Raw genomic sequence first — 13,791 nt, 5'->3', positions numbered from 1 at the left:
ACCTACATTTCCCCTGTCAAGAACTAATGTGTAATATCTCTTCAAAATCAAAATACAACATTGTATTGCTGTACATGAACATTTTCACCTTTAGGGATTCTTTGTACCATTTTTTGTTGATGGTAATGTAAGTTTGGAACTGAATGAGGCTAAATGGACAGCTGCTGGCCTGACAGGTCTGTGTAAAACAGGCAACCGTTCAGTCATGCTGGGAATCAACCTCTTACTGCTGTCTGTCTGTTTTAAAACTGTTCTTGTCTCAGTCAGGCACAAATAACCCTTCTTTCTCTTCCTGTTTGTCAATAATTCTAATCCTCTAACTATACAAAATATTTCCTGAGCCCAGACTCTGTGAATTCTGTATATCACCCTTTCAGACATCCCTCCCCATCACATCTCTCTTCATCCCTTTCCCTTCCTGGTCTATTTCATTCCTCATCTTATTCATACACTTCATCATGCTTCCGTTCTCCTTCTATCCTTCCTTGTTTCCTTCCCATCTCCCCCCCCCCCTCCCTAAAAGAGAGGATGTAGAGAGGTGAGACCTCCTGTCGGCAGTGGGAAGAAAGGGAGAGACCATCAAGGCGCAGACAGAGGGATGAAGCGAAGGTATAGGTTAGAAGGTAGCAGTATAGGCTTGTTCCATCCTCCCTCCCCCTCTTCTCACGATCTGCATCCCCCTCCCCCCTTAGCTGTGCCAGGGTGGTATGACCTGCTGGATTACAAAACAGCCCTCCCATGTGTCTGCCTGTTCTCTGTGCCAGCTGAGAGACAAGTGATGCCATGCTCCAGGAGCTCTGCTGAGGCGTGGGGGGAGGAGGGGTAAGGAAGGGAGGATGAGGGGAGAAAAAGAGGGATGGAGAAAGTGAGCAAAGAGTGGGAGAAGCAGAGCGAAGAAAGTGGGAAGACAGAGAAATCGGATGAGCAGGGACACAGGGAGTGAGGGACAGGAAGGATTCAGCATGGGAAGACAGGAGAGAGAGAGAGAGAGAGAGAGAGAGAGAGAGAGAGAGAGAGAGAGAGAGAGAGAGAGAGAGAGAGAGTGAGCATCGAAGGAAGAAAGGAGGTTGGAAAGATAGCAAACATACCGTAGATGAAGCTTTGGGAGGAGCGCAACACTGAGAAGCATCAGCGCTGTCAGAGCATGTTCAGCCTGCAGGGACAGCCGGGGGGTAAGTCACACACCGCTCAGCTAAACATGCAACACTCACAGTGCTGCGCGCATTCAGTGCATCTTCATCCCATCCTGGGAGGCCTAAAGGCAAACTTTCACACACTTTTATACGCAGTCTTAATCAAAAGTGCAGGAATGAGTGAGTTGACTGGTTCAGATCTTGTTAAAGCTGCGGGTCAAAAACTCAGTGTGTTTAAGCAGGGATCGCCCTGAAGGGATCCCCCACCCATCAGGGTTCCCTTTCTTTCCCGTTTTTATCGCACCTGTATTTGCTTTGACCCTTTCTCTCGTACTGCCTGGACACTGTAGTGTTTTAAAAAAAAAAAAAGGTAATGCGAGCTAAAAAAGACCAGATCAGAAGCGGAGTCATCAGGGGACAGGGATGATAGCGTGGAGAGAGAGAAGGGAGGTCTGCCTGCCTGGAATCAATTTCAAATGTCTGACAGGCTGTCATGAAATCATTATGCAACCTGCAGACACAAAGAGACGCTTTAAGAAACTGTGTGCATGTGTGATTCACTGCTACTTCTGCAGCTCCAAGGTGCACACGCATTTCTGCAGCGCACAATCGCCCCTTCTCTTCGCAGCACACACTCAGCTCAGTGCCAAAATGGACTAGCAGTCGGGCCCTAAACTGAGTTAAAGCAGCAATTCAGACTATTTCCTATCCGGCCTTGACTCTTCCTTCAGGCCACACAGGGGAAGAATCTCCATGTTCTCAGGAAGGTGTTTGTTGGTTTGTAGGGCCAATCGATTCCTCTGTCTGGGGGTGAGGGGTCACTTATTCCGATGGAAGCGGAGGATAAAGGGGATTTTATTGTCTAAAGCAGAGGTGCTTCCTGTGATTCCTCTGCATTAGCCCCCTGCAGCGGGGACGGTACAGGAAGGGTGAGCAGGCCTAGCGCCGCCGAAGCCGTGTTAGCTCCATTACAGGCCTCCAGAGGACAGCTGGGTGCCAGAGGTCGTCATGGCGAAGGGGGTGGTGGTGGCTTGTCATGATAAGTGGTTGTCATGGAGATTGTGGATGTGGGTGAGGACCCCTGTAGAAGGGGCTCACCTGTTCTAAAAGGAGCATTCTGCAGTTTTTTCCACCAAAAGCAGCTGTATTTATTTATTTTTTGCTCTGTAAAAAATGTTCGGCGAGCATCTAAACGCAGATTTTGAAGCGAAAGCTCTGATGGTGAAAGCTCTGATGGTGAAACTCTGATGGTGAAAGCTCTGATGGTGAAAGCTCTGGCGGCGAAAGCAGGAAGCCTGATGGCAGAAACAAGGCGGGGTCGCTGGATTCCATGGCTCAGTGTTGAGCTTTCTGCTTCTGTTGAAAGCTGTTATTGACCAGCTTTTACCACTGCTCTCTAATCTTTATTTAATCATGAATCCTTAAGTCTTGACAATTTCTGAACTGCATTCCTCTTATCGTATCACTACTTAAATTTGACACAAGAAATAGCAGAAATTACAGTCAGAACCTACAATACTTTCAGAAATGAACTCGTCCGATTCTTTTGACAAAATATCTAAACATCAATATTTTACATTATTTCATAAACTATACGCCATCTATTACCAGCTTTGCTTATAGAGCCCTTTAAACACTCACAGGACCAGAGTGCCGTACACATAATAAACAGTATTTAGGTGATATAGTAATAATGTCAGTGACCTAAAAATAAATAAAACAGCCCAGTATCAAATATATTATTGATTAAACAACCATACAATCAGTCACATATTGACAATAAATGTCATATTCTAATCTATCATATTTCTTGTAGCACATTCTAGTCCAAATTAATGTACAAATGTGTTTTAGTTTAGTATTTAAAGCACAAATTAAACTAGGAAGTCCACCAAATGCATGCACTGACACATAAAATATGCCTGTATACCTAACACATTACAACTGATGCACAGATTTTCACAAAAAAAATGTGCAATGTTTATTATTGGTCATAGTTTTATTTAGCTTTACGGAACGGTTTATACTCTGGTAGAGGGTGTGCACTTTTATCTGAATAAAATTGGCCCTCCTCACCTGTAGTACTCAGACCCTCCACCAGGGGACATAAGATAAGTGTTGGCTTTGATACAGGAGATTTTGGAGGAAAGTGCCACCTTTGTTAAAGAGGTCAAGATGTCATACATGTATCGAAGCAGATATGTTAAGCCCAGATGTATGCCAGCAGACAATTTAACAATTGTCCGTACTTGAGTATCTGCACAGGGGGTGGGTTTTACCACTGATGGCAGAAAGCAGGCAGACATTTATGCAGATTGTGGAACATCCGAATTTAGGCGAGAAATTTCCCTTTCACAACCTCTTCATATTGTTGCTGAATCTGACTGGAGGGTATGGCATGGTGCTGGGCAGCTCTTTAGAACATCAATCTGTCCCTTCCTCCTCAGATCCCTTTTATCTGGACTGATGCTTCTGTTTGCACACATGCATACAAACATCATTTCTTGATCTGAGGCTTATTTTCAGCCTTTATCATACGGAGATCTTATGTCGCCCTCCCCCATCCAACCGGATCTTTTAATTGAGCTAAAAATGGCCCCCAGCACTGATAAGGATCCTTCTCTAGTTTGTATATTTTTATCGCTTTTATGGCATGAAGCCCCGGCGCTCTCACATGTGCTGACAAGCAAGGGATAATTTGAAAAGTATAAAGCTGTAACAATACGCCGCCAAGTAACGCAACCCCCCCTCTGTGGATCGGTATCAGCATGGACAAATTCTGAATAAGACTCTGCTGGTTGGTCATGTTTGGAAGCTCACCTGGTCTCTGGGAACATGAAATGCTGCCTGCAGAAACAAAACATAAAAAAAGAAATGATTCAAGGATGAGTTGTTATTGAAACAGAGAAAGAGGAAAGTCTCCAATTGAATTAGTTTTGTTTGATCAGCAGTAATTCAATGTGCTTGTCTCGCTAAATGCTTGGTCATCCTTCTCATGTCTCCACGAGGCTGCCAGGCGCCACCCGCATTAGGATTTCTGCAGAGAATATGCAGCAGTTTCTCCAGGAAAAGAGCGACTCCATGTGTTTTGTACCCGAGTGCTCGTCGTTGATCCTCTATCCGTCTGTTTTTAACATTAAAATGGGCTGAAATAGCGTGCACCTGTAACATAGTGGGTTTTTCAGGGCATCTGGGTGTGGCTTTTGGCTGAGGAAACGCAGTTCTGTCCACCAGGAGGCTTTAAATCTCAATTTGAACAAAAAGCAATTTTTAGACATATTGTTATTTTTCAGCTCTGTTGCTCTGTCGGCGTCCTTAAATGCATTGTGAGCGAAGTAGTGTGGCCGTGGAGGCGTCGCACGGTCTGACTGTGTGCAGAGCACGGTGCTCACTGAACAACACACCATAGACGCAGAGTCTGACTTTTCCCTCTCTGTCTTATTTCTCATTATTGCAACAAAGAAATATTATTTTACATATTTTGTCTTTTATACAAGCTTGACTTTTAAGATCTTCTTTATACTAAGATGAACATGTTCTTTTCAGAAGAAGAAAATATGTTTCCGCATTTAATTTTTTAGATGTGTAATTTTAGATTTATCCTAATTAATTAACTGCATAATTATGTCTACAAAATTTTGTTTTAAACTCCCATTTAACAAAATTTTTACCATGTCTACCTTAGCTTCTGCTGCAACAGATACATGATCTCTTGAAATAAAACCACATAACTGATGTAGAAATATAAAATAAATATAAAATCTTAAAATCATATTTTATATTTTAAAATATTTATTCTTTTATCTATTTTACTTCTAGCAACAGTCCCCTTTCTGATAAATTAATTAATTAAATTGATAATTTATTTTACACCTTCCACTGACCTATTCTAATTTAAAAAATAAAATTAATTACGACATAACTCATCATTATAATTTTTTTATACAAGGATTATAATAGTTTATTTGTTAATTTAGTCTACCCATGTTCACAGTCCTATCTCAAATTAATAAAGACGTTTTAAATGCATTTCTTTATTTGTTTTACCTTTAGTTGTCTATTTAATCCCTAATGATGACTGAATGTCAGAATAATAAAAATTACTTAAATATATGCATTTGTCTATTGTACCACTGATCATAGTACCATGTTTAAGTAATGAAGAATGAATAATTCAAAGAAATGTATATGTTTGCTTTATCCTGATGACAGGACTACATCCAAGTAATAAAGATATTATCAATTAAATAATTTTTTTCCCCCTCTAACAACAGTCCTATCTGTAAGTGAAAAACAACAATGTGACTTTTTTCTGATGAAAAGCTAAACCATTGATCTCTAACAGACCAAGCAGGGCTGTAACCGTGTTTGTGGACATTAAAATGCACTTATCTATTCATAAACCTCTACAAAAAAATAAATATATAAATGAACAAATGGACCATGGATTACTACAGTAATGAACTTCACAGTAATGTGACACTTTTAAGAATTTTGCTCTTAATGGAGAGAGAAAAATGAGCGAAGAAAAATTAATCTTTTTGGTTTTGTACATCATTGTGATATTTGCAAACAATGGTTTGTATGATAAGATTATGCACTAATAGTTCATAAGAAGAAATAAAATAACACAATGATAGACATATTTTTGTGGTGGAATATTGTTGCAGCATTTAATACCGTATGTTGTGGGCCAGTCACAGAGCACCATACAGCTGCTGGCTGCTCCTGTTGGACAGAAATCTGAGACCCACATGGGAACATGTTCGCTCCATCAAACACGTGTTTCTAAACTGGTGCTGATCTAAGGGAGGACACTGGAAGCTGTCATTGTTATGAGGAACCGGAAAGGCATTTAGACTTTCATCATATAGGCAGAGATTTGTTCCTTAAATTGATCCAAAGGTATGAAGTTAACGTTGTGGCTTATTTTTAAACCCAGATTATTACCTCATTGGGTTTGTCTTTTATTATGCATGATTTAACAAAGACTTAAACAAACAATAGAAATAGAGATAAAATAAACAATTTCATTACTTTTTAATAAAACGACGTAGGTCCATATCGTCTAAATGTTCCAACTGATTTCAAACAAGAAACCGCAAAAATATAAGTGGCAAAACTAAATAATTTCTCTCCTCAAGAATTCACCAGAAAAAAACACCTTATTATCCTCGTTGTTTTGCCTTATTAAAGGAAGGAAGGCAGCCCACCAATCCTCCACAGTCCCACATCCAACCATCCCCCAACATCACGTACTTCTTTAACGGCACCATCTTCGCCCATCAGCAATGCAGGCGGCGTAGTCCATGTACCTGAGCTGCCCCGGGGACCCATAGAGCACAAATGAGAGCTGGTTGTGCAAAAAGAGCCATTGGAAAGGTGCGTGATTATTTATCTTTACACCTAACCTCAAGAAAAGTTACACATGAAGCAGACAAACTAATGATTATTGTGTGCATGTGTGTAAGGAGCAGCACTATGGAGGACTGTCAAATTGAAAATAATTTCCAAAATATAGAAATAACTGTTTAAATAAAACAAAATAATCACTAAAAACACTTTGTTTTTTACTGTGGCATTAGACCAATATTTACATTTTATTTTCTAGCTGTAGTAGTTCATATACATGCATTTATTGAGCATGTCTCTTAATTGATTTTTTTTTTTTTTACTTTTGCAGACATATTTTTTTGGAAACTGCCAGTACCTTTAAAGGACCAGAATCTTGTAAAAACTTGACCTACTGCCATATGTGGTGATGTAACCTTCATCTGGATACAGGATTTCATACAGGATAACTGTATGAAATTTTAAGCAATCATTCAATCTGTGTTTCTGTAACCTACAAAAGGTCCAAAAATGTAAGAAACAGGGGAGGGTCAAAGAGGGTCTCTAACTGTACAGCTTTGCCTTAACACAGTCAGATTAGAAGTAGCTGACTGAGCAGCCAGCTAAGTGATAACTTCCTTTTCGGAGCTCCCCTGTCCTGAAGAGAGCTCCTGCATACTTTTATTTATTTTTTTATTTATTTTTTGCAGAAGGCATAAATTCTTTGGCTACAGTAAAAATAGGTATTCATTCTCTTTAGTTCTCTACTCAACTGAAGATTTATTTTATGTAGACGTTCCAGTCCAGATTTTTTCAGTCCTTTCATTCAGGTTCAGCCAATACCAAGTGGGTCAACGAACTCAGAGCATATGCAGTAAACATCACACGACCATCAATCAGTGTTACATGGACTATATACCTAAATAGTATGATGGCCGTATAGCTCTTGGGTCTCTTCTCATTGAAATCCCAGACAATGCAGCTCTCACTCGCCACTTAAGGAGAAAATACACCAGACGTGTTCCAGCGTGTAAGGGCAGCAAAGCAGCATACGTGCATCCCACACTTATGCACTGGTTATTTTCTACATGATCAATATTGCTGCAGAATACAACTGCAAATCAAATATTGCAGTAATGACCAAAAAACATCACTTACTCACAGCCTCTGCTATGCAGATGTCTCATTCACCTCGGAATGATGAATGCTTGAACCTTATAGGGAAACCTATGGCACCCCTTACTGGTTTATTCATTTGACAAATAATTATCTGACCACTTGGTGGCACCAGTGGAGTTTTGAAATTTCTCTCCCAGGTGGTCATCCATCCATCCATCCATCCATCCATCCATCCATCCATCCATCCATCCATCCATCCATCCATCCATCCATCCATCCATCCATCCATCCATCCATCCATCCATCCATCCATCCATCCATCCATCCATCCATCCATCCATCCATCCATCCATGCTGGTGCCTATCTCCAGCATTTTCCCAGGTGGTCAGTGGATCCTTAAATCTGGAAAAGAATGAAAGGTGATGTCCAAAAGTTAGTTTTACTGCACCACATTTTCACTTTTATTAAAGTGATATTATTCTGAAGTAACAGTACTTAAGCACAGTTTCTGGCTATTCTTCCCCCTTGTGATTATGTCACTGTGTGAGGAACAACCATGGTTTCACCAAACATGCACTGTGCATTATTTTACATTATTTCACATTTTTGTCATATCTGAGACCCACAATCCACTCAAAGTTTTTAAATCACAACTGTAAACTGAAATTGCTATATGGTATGCACACAATTGAATAAAATAAAAAAAATTAAAAAAATTGGAACCTATTTGACATTAATTGGGTTGTCTTTTAACCTTATACTAATGACGGAAAGCCTTTTTTGGATGAATTCTTTGTTCTTCTACTTGAGTAATATTATACCAAAGTAACACTAATTTACTTTTTGGCCACAGTTTTGGCCACAGTACCCAGTCAGGAGACATCAGAACAGTGTGAATTCCCTCGCCTTGGTCCTGGGATACTTGACGTATTTAGAATGAGAGTGCATGAACAGAAAGCCACAGAACATACAGACGTGACAGGAGTTGATGTTGCACAAAATCCGCTTCATTTCCTCCCCTTTCACACCATGTAGCACTTTCTTTAAATGCCAGCGAATTTACAAGATGAAAAGCAATTTCACAGCAGCCTAGACATTTTCGACTTTTAGAGCAAATCTCTAACTTTGTCATTTGTTCAATGACAAAGACTTTGGTGGACCTTGATGCAGGGTTATCTTTCTCAGGGAAGGGAAGTGAAGATCAGCTTTTTTTTTGAAGATTTCTTTTCTTCTTTTTCCCCCCTTCAGTTTTTCCTAAATGTATCCTGTATAATTTTTAGACAAAGAGAGACGTGTGATGCTGTGTGAGGTAATTTGGGGTGGACATGCTTTTTTTAAATTTGCAGATTTTTTGTCCCACCCTCATCTGGTTTGTGTTGGTGCTTTTTCCAGGTATTCCCTATTGTTCTTTTCTTCAGTAATTCTCATTGCTGCAGACCACTGCTTACATCTTTAAACTGGTGTCACAGTTTTCCAGCCTGAGAAATGAAGGAGTAAATAACAATGTGTGCAGTCAATCCACATGTCTTGCAGTTTGGTCTTATAGTCTTATTTATTTTTCCTCCATCAACGGCCCAATCTCTCAGTAAAAACAATTATCTGACTTTCTTCAAAGAAAGAAGTAAACTGTATTGCCGACAGGCCAAGAAGGGGTGTAATTGAACCTGTGTGGACATTCTAATGTATACTTTGCACACATCTATCAAACCTAACTGAGCTTGAGCTTTTTTTGCAAAGAGAGGGCAACTTTTTCTGTCTCTAGCTTTGTAGTTCACAAAAGATAACATGTAATTGCAGCCAAAGCAGGTTCCACGGTCCTCGAGGGCAGTGTCCTACAGAGCTCTGCTATGAGCTAATGTTCGAGTCAGGGGTGTGGACACAGAGACACATCAAAAAGTAGCAGGACTCCACTTCAGGACTGGTGTTTAAGACCACTGGTCTACAAGCTCAGGTGGAGGCTAAAAAAAAAACAAATACACACCACACTTTTCAGATTTTGTTTTTGTAAATACTGCTGAAACCCATGTATAATTTTTAACTTTACTCTCATCCACGTCTCTGTGTTTGTCTGTCACATAAAACCCCAATAAGAACATAAACGTTGAGTTTACAGTAAGGACTACTAACAGTTTTGCAAAGGACTGTAGTTCATATTCCATGTTTTCCCATTCGACATGTAATCATATATCGGACCTGTTACTTGGACTGGGTGGTTAAAATTCCCTCACACCATGATATCATTAGTAATGGCCAAAAGCCTCCCAAGAGTTACAAGGACAGTGTGATGACGGATAAGAAGCAGAGAAAAAAATTTGGATTATTAATGTTTAGTATTAATATTGCACACAGCCTCCATGTGCATCTTCAGATCCACAATGGGCAGTGTTCCCCTGACAGCCTTCCTACCTATTTGAAAGCTGCTGTTTTTTTTTTTTTAATGAAATCATCTTGAAGAACCTTATATGGACCCAGGCTGTCAACAATGAAGCACTAGTCTACCAAGACTACAACGTCAGATTGTGAGCAGCTGTGTAATGTCAGAAAGGCCACGCCTGACTACCACCAGCTTAGAATGGAGCGTGTGACTTGTATGTGGAAAGCACCTTGTGCACAGAGGAAGACAAGATGGTGCCTGACAGAAACAAGCACCAGATATGTGTCAGCTCTGAGTTGAGCTCTGATGGCTGCAGGAGGAATCCAGAGACATTTGCTTCTATTGAAGGGGGTCTAAAATGTCTCTAGATGCCAATAATCCTGCTGGCTAACCCCCAGATCTTTGAGATAAGGGGACCGGAACCAGCAGCTCATCTTTTTTTTTTTTTTTTTTACTTTGCATTATGAAAATGTTTGAAACACTTTATAACAAAGGTAAAACTTGGAAACATGTATGGAAATAAACGGTGTATTGGAACGCAACGGAGAAACATACCACAGGGAGATATGTCTACGAGCAATGTAGAAAAGATACAGTAAATCCGTTTTGAAAATGATTGCATCATGAGAATGTGACACACAAAAAAAAGATTGAATTAGAAATAAATACATGAGTAAAATCCATAATGAAGAAACTCTAAAATAAAATAACCTAATAAATGATTATGCCTGTAAAATGTTACCGGACTGAGCTCATGTTATAATGACCACTCAAAGCGCTTCTGGATGAAAGCCTCATTCATCAAGCCACACTCACACGCATGCATACATCCTTATGCACAACATAGGCAACTCCGAGCTAAGTGTCTTGCTCAGGGGCACATCAAACATGTGGCAAAAAAGGGGCTGGAATCAGACCCCCAACTTTCCCACAGCAACACAATTACTCTTCCCGAAAAGCCGCTGTCACCGTGATTGATTTGGCAAAGAACTACAGTTAAGCTAGAAATACTAATTTATTTCAGTGTTAACAGTCCAAAAACTGTTTAAACTGAAAGTGATGTAGTTATTTTACTGGGATTCTGTAGTTGGGGTATTGTTTTACTGTCATTTAGAGATCTGTGTTTTATTTCAGCCTCTCTGGTCTGCCATGAAGTGGTGTATCCCATCTCAGTGTGCACACTACCCATAAACTGGCTGACGAAGAGCAGGCAACAGAGCAGCGCCACATGCTGTCACATGCACACATGCATTGTGCATCATGCACATCACATTATCGCACCCTGTCTCAGTTTGAGTCTTTTCTATGGGGGTGGGAGCAGAGCGTGGCTATGTTGGAGTTCCTGGAGAAAAGGGAGGGTGAATTTTCTATACGGACATCGTTCTGTGCGTGCACGTGCGTTCTTGTAGTTGCAGCTGAGTGAGAACATGTTTTGCTCATTTTACTAATAAAGCGAGGACTTTGATGTAAAGTGAAGGACCGAAAAAGGTCCTCTTTTTTTTCTGGGCTAAGGGTTAGGTTTAGAACGGTGACGTCAATTTGGGTTAGGTTTAGATTTAGAAAGGCTTGAAGATGAATGGAAATCAAGGCACCGTCCTCACTATGTACATGTGTGTGTGTGTGAGAGAGAGAGAGAGAGAGAGAGAGAGAGAGAGAGAGAGAGAGAGAGAGAGAGTACTATCCCCACATATTCCCATCCAGACAGAGCTACGATTCTGTGTGGGAGGAGTTTAGAGAACAATGATGAGTTCTCGTCTCTCCCACCTCATGCCGTGTGTGTGTGTGTGTGTGTGTGTGTGTGGGGGGGGAAAGGGGGGGGGGGGGGGGGGACAGCACGTGCATGTGTGTTTGAGTGCGTATCTGTCTGAAGAGCGGCTGGCTGTCACATGTAGCTGTGGAAGTTAAAGGTAAGCCCTTTCCATTTTCTTTGTCTCTGTGGATTCCTGCACTCAGATCATTAAATGGACAGATCTGACTCTTCTCATGGATGTTAGCTGTGCGCTCATTTCTCTTTGTCCGCACACTCTCCGGCTAATCTTTCCATCCACTTTGAGCACTTTCACCCTCAGGATGGCTAAGCAGGATTGAGCACATTTAAACGATTAAGAGCTCGTCGTAACTCCATCATCCACACCTACAGTTTGTCATGGGTAACTGTGATGTTTTGTATATTGGCCGTGGGCTACAAAAAGCCCCCTGAGATGATGTACTCACGGTCCCCATTTGTCAAACTGTTCCCGACAGGGCTCCCTGAGGATACACCTTCAATTTTTCATTGTCTTCCCACGCTTATCTCTCTCTCTCTCTCTCTCACACACACACACACACACACACACACACACGCAGAGCAGTGCACACATCCTAAGCCGTATGCATCCCACTTGGCTGCGGCAGCATTACCATATCAAAGATTGTCTTTCCCCAAAGTAGTAATGGGCGGTAAACTTTCCATTAGAATGTGTTGCAGGCTAACATCTGGTCCTTGGTGAGTGCTGGGGAATGTCGGATGGACTGAGATGGGAAGGGGCTCAGGGGGAGGGTGAAGAGAAGAGGTGAACATTTCTGAAAAAGAAGAGAAAAATGACAAAAAGCCCCAGAGGTCTACAGTGTCAGAAAGAGGAGAGACAGTTCAGAATATTTTTGCACAGCTCGGCCCCGACCCCCACCCCCCCCCACCCCCCACCCCCCTCAGCCCGGCTGTGTGGACAGGCAGGCGTAGCGGCCCTTTGTTTGACACATAGCTGCACACAAAGGCATTCACACTTTAATGGGTCGCACACACACATGCTGTCTCTCATCAGGACCACTTGTGATTGGCTGAAGCTACACTTCATGCCTATACTATAGAGCCGTGCTGCCATAAAATAAAGCCCTTGATTAAATAGCATTTTTTCCATCTGAGGCTGCTCAATGGAAAAATGCTAAAAAACGTACCACCTTTGCTCCTAAATTTTAAAAAACGGAAAGAACGAAGCAGCTTTCATGAGCCGGTGTGGGAGACCTTTGTTCTTGCTCAGACAAAAGCGAACATATTGACTCTAGAAAGCACATCGGCTCACTTTGAGATTGCTCAGCCTGAGACAGTGTGACTCGACTGTCACTGGAATATTTTCCCAGACGCGGCATGATTCATTTGGCTGAGCATAAACATATCAGCAGCAATTTTTTTATTTTGTTCCAGTTTTGCGCTCTGAAATCCGACCTGAAAGGAACATCGTGGGTGGGAGGAAAAAAAAAAAAAAAGGTTTGACGCATGTGAATTCTTTGTGCAGAACCTATATTGAGCTCTTTTTAGTGCAGAGCAATGCAGGAACAGAGACAGGACTGTGTGTTTTTGTTCTGATGGGCCAGAGCTTATGGGTTAGAGTGGCAGCAGCATCTTTTGCTGAAATGCTTCAGTCTAACTTGGACATTTGTGCTCCCATACCTGCAGGAACAGAATGGAGCATGTCTCCAGCTCCATGAATCACAAACCTTTTTGTGGCAGAGCTCCCGCTTCTTTTTGTTCGATTCCAGGAGCTATTTCCTCTTTAGCTGGAAGTTGAGCATGAAACAAAGAAACAGATGGTTAAGGAAGAATCATAGTCTAGCTGAGACCCTTTTGTCTTTGTTGTGAGATGTACAGCAAGGGGTTTTCTGTCAAGAGCTGTGAAAAATGATCTAACCCCTTCCAGAGTACTTCTGTTTTTTTTTCTGTCACATTTAAAATTTTCAGATCATCAAAGAAATGTTAATATAAAAGACAATTTGAGTTTATATTGAATATTTTTCATATAATATTTTTTATTTTATTTTTTTAAAGCTATAGTTGATAATTCTGTTCAGAAACACGT

General features: G+C 41.1%; 1 long non-coding RNA gene across 2 annotated transcripts in view; it reads left to right on the top strand.

Annotated features, from left to right (window-relative positions):
* Positions 1–737: 737 nt before the first annotated feature.
* Positions 738–13,791, top strand: part of LOC110366563 — a 41,772-nt gene continuing 28,718 nt past the window's right edge. The window contains exon 1 of one of the 2 annotated variants that reach the window (XR_002426778.2): positions 738–1,172. This is a non-coding gene — a long non-coding RNA (uncharacterized LOC110366563). The remainder of the gene's footprint in view (positions 1,173–13,791) is intronic. The other variant, XR_004928333.1, reaches the window with a different exon arrangement.

Source organism: Fundulus heteroclitus, chromosome 3 (assembly GCF_011125445.2).
Source record: "Fundulus heteroclitus isolate FHET01 chromosome 3, MU-UCD_Fhet_4.1, whole genome shotgun sequence".
Taxonomy (NCBI): domain Eukaryota; kingdom Metazoa; phylum Chordata; class Actinopteri; order Cyprinodontiformes; family Fundulidae; genus Fundulus; species Fundulus heteroclitus.
This window is presented reverse-complemented; position numbering and strand designations above follow the sequence as displayed.